We start from the raw sequence: 5,651 nt of genomic DNA on the forward strand, positions 1-5,651 counted from the left end.
GTACCTTCTGCTTAATTGCCAGGAGGGGATGAAGGGAAGAAAGCAGGGGAAAAAAGGCATGCAGGAAGGAAGAAGGAAGGAAGGAAGGGGAGGGGACGGGAGAGAAGGGGAGGGAAGGGAAGGGAAGAGAAAGGGAGAGAAGGGAAGGGAAGGGAAGGGAAGGGAAGGGAAAGGAAGGAAAATGATTTGGGCATCCACCCTGCACCAGACCTCACACAAGTCACTTTGCTTCATATTATCTATGTCATCCTTACAAATATCCTGGTGATAGAGGTATTGGCTTCATTTTTTATAGATCAGGAAACCAAGGTTCAAAAAGATCTGGTATGTCCACTCAAGTGCAGACATCCAGAACAGTCAGCTCTCAATCAAAGAGGATAAAGGGGAAAATGAATCAAAGTCATGTATAATCCCAATACTGATTAAAACAAAACTAGTCAGAACTTGGTACCAAATGAATTTATATAAACATATTTCCTTGTAATTATATCTAATATTTAGGAACACATTTACCACTCCACAGATGTCCAAAAATGTAAAAATAATTTTAGTGCAACTCATTAAGAACACTAAATACCACATGTGTCACTTGACAAGAAGTCACTAAAAGCTTGCTAAAAATCTAATTTCTATTTGCTTCCTACTTAATCTCTTTTTCTACAGGTTAGAACAGAACCAAGTTGGGCAAAGAAGTAGGTTCAGTGCTTCAGTCTTCCTCTTCCTCTTCCTCTTCCTTCCCTTTCTCATTTAATTCCTCCATCCTGTCCTTGTCATGCTTGAATCTACAGCCTCCTAAACTCCCTTTGCCTTTGCTTAAACTAGAGCTTCCTCCTTAAGGGCTCACTGATGGGGCCCAGAACTAGGAGTTGTATAGCTGGAGGGGGTCTGACAGTTACCAGACAGCTACAAGCAATGAAACCTTCAAATATGCACTTTTAATGCCCTTTCTATTAATCCAAGAAACAGAGAACATAATCCCAAATAACTGAGAAATGAGCATGACTAAGGAACTGAAAACTTAGCTTTCCAGGATTCCCAAGCCTTTTCTTCTTACCATTTACTGCCTATAAAGCAGGAAGCACAAGAGATTTATGCTCAACAGTTGGCTTAAAATCATAAATACACCCAGCATCATTCTGTGTTATGCTACAAAATAGGACCTGAAAGTTGTACATGAAGTGAAGTGAAGTTTCATAAAAAAAAAAAATCACAAGTTGCCATTGACTCTGAAGATATTTACAGAGCTGTGTTCTACAAGTCCTGCAAATGAGATTCTCGCCTGGCCTGGAATGCCTCCCTAGCTCCTCCACCAGACACCCCACCCTTCACACATACACACACGAACACATGTACACCCTCGCCTGGCTGAGTCTTTTCAGTCCTCATCAGGCAAGGCCTCCCAGACCCTCCAGACTAGGTTCAGTCCCCCCTCATCTTCTTATTGTCTCTGGAGCTCTTCTCACTGGTGTTGGTTGACTCATCCTTTGTCAGTAGGCTAGGATAAATGTTTGGGCACCAGGTTCTGGAGCCAGTCTTCCTGAGTTCAAGTATCAGCTCTGTCACTAACCAGCTGTGAGATCTTCAGTAAGTTTCTTAATCTTCTGTGCCTCAGTTTCTTCATCTGGGAACAGGAGATCAGAGTTCTCCCCTCCAAAGATTACTGGATGGAAGATGTGAGACAATACATGTATAGCATTTGGAAAATTGTCCAGCACATAGTAAGTTCTACACAAGTGTTTGCTATTATTATCCATGAGCTGTTGATTCTCCCTCAACAGACTGTAAGGTGCATGAGGGCTAGAGCTGTTTCTGTGTGGCTCCCCACTGCACTGCTAGTACCTAGGATCTGTGTTCACTAAGTCATTTTTGAAGAAATAAAGATGTGAAACCCCAGAGTTTCCTCTGCCACCAATAAATCTATCTCATTCGTGGACCCAGCCACATTCACTGCCATCACTGCTGTTGGAGCTGCTATCATCACTGCTGCTCCAGCACCTTTACTGCTAGTTTCAAGCATCTGTAGCTCAAATGGCTATGGCAATTCAGGAAAAAGAGGGGCAGTTCTAAAATACAGTCATTCTAGCAGTAGCACTGTTAACAAACGTTTTGCTGATTCAGCTTGCATTTCACAGGTAACAAAAAGCCCTGGCTAAGCTTAGGGACAGTAAAGGCAGAAGCTAAAACAGTCAAACTTGGAAACAGAGAGTTGATTGGTGGTTTCCAGGCAAGAGGGGTAAAATGGGGAGACAACGTTTCAGCTATGCAGGATGAGTAAGTTCTGGGATCTAATGTTCAGCATGTGAGCACAGTTAATAATACTGTACTACATACTAAAAATGTTCTTTAAAAAAGTAGATCCTTCACAATATAGCACAGGGAAATGTATTCAAAATCTTATAATAACCTGTAATGGAAAATAATCTGGAAAAAATATGTATACATAAAACTGAATCACTTTGCTGTACACATGAAACTAATACAATATTGTAAATCAACTATAGTTCAATAAAGAAGAAGCAATGTAAAAACAACAACAAAAAAGTAGATCTTAAGTATTTTCACTAGAAAAAAGTAAACATGTGAGGTGATGGATATGTTAATTAGTTTGGTTGTGGTAATCATTTCACAATGTATACATATATCAAAATATCATGGTGTACACCTTAAATACATAAATTTTTCATTCGTCAAAAAATAAGCCCCCCCAAAAAAAGAGTGACAAAAAAAGAAGGCAGGAGTTTAAGCTTGGTAAGGAATAAAGACTGTAGAAATTCAACAAGTGCAAATTCATAGCTAGGCTCCACCAACAAGATATAAAATAATAAGAACAACAATGAAAATACTAAGATGCTTTCCAGGAGGCACCATAGCAGAGGTGTCACGAGCACAAGATCTAGATCCTGACTCTCTGGGTTCCAAGCCCAGCTTGATCATTTAACTAACTGTGAAATGCTAAGCAAGTTTAACTTTCATGTGTTTCAGCTTCCTCATCTGAAAAATGAGGATAAAAACAGTACCAGTCTCCCAGAGTTACAGTAAGGATTAAACGAACAACTTTTTGTGATGAACTGGAACAGAGAGTGGCACAAAGGAACCATTCAGTAAATGTCGGTTACTTCTGTTAAATCAAAGAATGTTACGACTTTGTTAAATTAAAACTCATTAAGTGGAACACAGGGTGCCAGATAGTGGTCAACAAAAGACCACAACAGAAGTTGAAAGAGAGTTCTTCACTCACAGGTCCTAGAGGAAGTATGTAACATGCCTCAAGGGGCCACACTTTCAGGAGAGCAATAGGACCTGGGGCAGTTACCTTTAATAGGGTCCAGGGGTGGGGTGCTTTGGGGTTCCAGGGCTGAGGCCGAATTGGTCAATTCAAACCAAAAAGAGTAGAGTTTTGGTAAGCTGAAAAGGGGTCTTATCTAAGGGGTGCCCAGGCGAAGGCCCTAGGAGGCAGGGGAAATTTCATCTTAAGGACTATTGGGGAGGTCCTAATAGGAACTTACTTTGTTTGTGCCTCTGCGGGCTGTCCTGTAGGGCATGCATTTGCATGAGAGGACTCAGTGTCAGCTTAAGTCCCCTACAGGTTGCTTGGCCAAACAAAATGGATGCCCAGGGAGCAATACAGTGGAGTAGCTTAGCTAAACTCTGGACAAAGAGTTTTCACAAACATTATCTCAAGGGACCAGTGGAGAGAGTTCTCCATGCATATGTGGTGTCCACACCCACACACACATGTATCATGATCTTTTATTCCCCACCTCACATTATCACTACACCTTGAAATAGTAAGTGCACACTCTCTCAGTCCTTTTCCTGGGGCTCTCGTACAAATCCAAGGGTTCTACCTCAAAAGGATATCATTATCAAAAGGACATGATGATCCTAATGTTTATACACCTAATAACAGAGGCCAAAATACATGAAGCAAAACTGACAGAACGCCAAGGGGAATTAGAAAAATACACATTTATAGATTGGGATTTAAATGCTCTACTCTCAATAATAGCAAAGAAAATTATACAGAAAATCAGGATAAGTACAGAGGAAGTTCAATCATGTATGAATTTCAAAATAGTTATACTGTATGAAAGAAGCCAGATTCCAAAAAAAAAAAAAAAAAAGTAGAAACTATATGATTTTGCTAAAGCAGAACTTGGGGGAAATTTAAAGTAACAGATGTGTATATTAGAAATTTTTTTAAAATCTCAAATCAATAATCTCAGTTTCTACCTTAAGAATCTAAAAGGAAAAAATGAGTTAAAGTAGGGTAACTTAAATAGAAAAGGAAACACTAATTATCAAGAGGGGACCTGCTATACATATTAAAATAATACTCGGGAAATTCTAAACAAACTTATGCCAATAAATTTGTCAAGTTAGATAAAATAAATAAAAATTTTAAAAGATACAAACTACCAAGGCTCACTCAAGAAAAAGCAGATAACATGGACAGCCCTATATTTCATTAAAGAAGTTAGATTTGTAGTTAAAAACCTTCTGTCTAAAAAAACTTCAGGCCCAGATGGTTTCACTGGGGAATTTTACCAAGCATTTAAGAAAGAAAGAATGCCAATCCTACATAACCTCTTCCAGAAAATTGAAAAAGAGTGAATACTTTCCAATTTATACTATGAGACCAGCATTACCCTGATACCACAAAAAAAAAAAAAAGACAAAGAAAATTTCAGACCAATATTCTTCATGAAAACATATGTAAAAATTCTAACAAAATTTTAGAAATTGAATCCAATAATATATAAAAAAAAAATAACATACCACGACAAACTGAGGTTTATCCCAGGAACGTACTGTTGCTTTAACATGAGAAATCTCCCCATGCTATTCAGCATATTAACAAACCAAAAAAGGAAAACCATATGATCTTTGCAAAATAGGCACATAAAGCACTTGACAAAATCCAACATCCGTTCTGATAAAAAATCACATAGCAAAGTAGGAATTGAAAGGAATCTTCTCAACCAGATAGAAAGCACCTATGAAAAGTTTACAGCTAGTATCATACTTAAAGATGAAAATTTGGAACAAGACAAAAATATCAATTTCATAACTTCTGTTTGACTCTGTACTGGAGATTCTAGCTAGTGCAATAAAGTAAGAAAAATGAATAAAGGGCATACAAATCAGAATAAACAGCATGCAAAACTGTCTCTATTCACAGACAACATGATCATCCATGTGAAAGTAAAAGCTACTAATAAGTGAGATTTAAGGATTTAAGATCAGCATACAAAAATCAGTTCAATTCCTATATGTCAGCAAAAAGTAATTGGAAATTGAATATTTAAAATATCACTTATAATAGCATAAAAATACAAAATACTTAGGAATAAATCATACAAAAATGTGGAAAACCTGTACACCGAAAATCTCAGAATACTGTTCAGGAGAACCAAAGAAAAATAAAATATATAGAAAGATATAACATACGCATTGATCAAAAGACTCAAAATTGTTAAGATGTAATTTAACCCCAAACTGATCTACAGATTCAAAGTTCCAGCAGGCTTTTTACAGAAACTGACAAACTGAAACTCACAAAACACATATGTAAATGCAAAGAACCTAAAATAGTCAAAAAGAAAAGAAAACAAAAATAGTGTTGGAGATTTAATACTACCTGATTTTAA

This window comes from Camelus ferus, chromosome 2, assembly GCF_009834535.1.
Source record: "Camelus ferus isolate YT-003-E chromosome 2, BCGSAC_Cfer_1.0, whole genome shotgun sequence".
Taxonomy (NCBI): Eukaryota; Metazoa; Chordata; class Mammalia; order Artiodactyla; family Camelidae; genus Camelus; species Camelus ferus.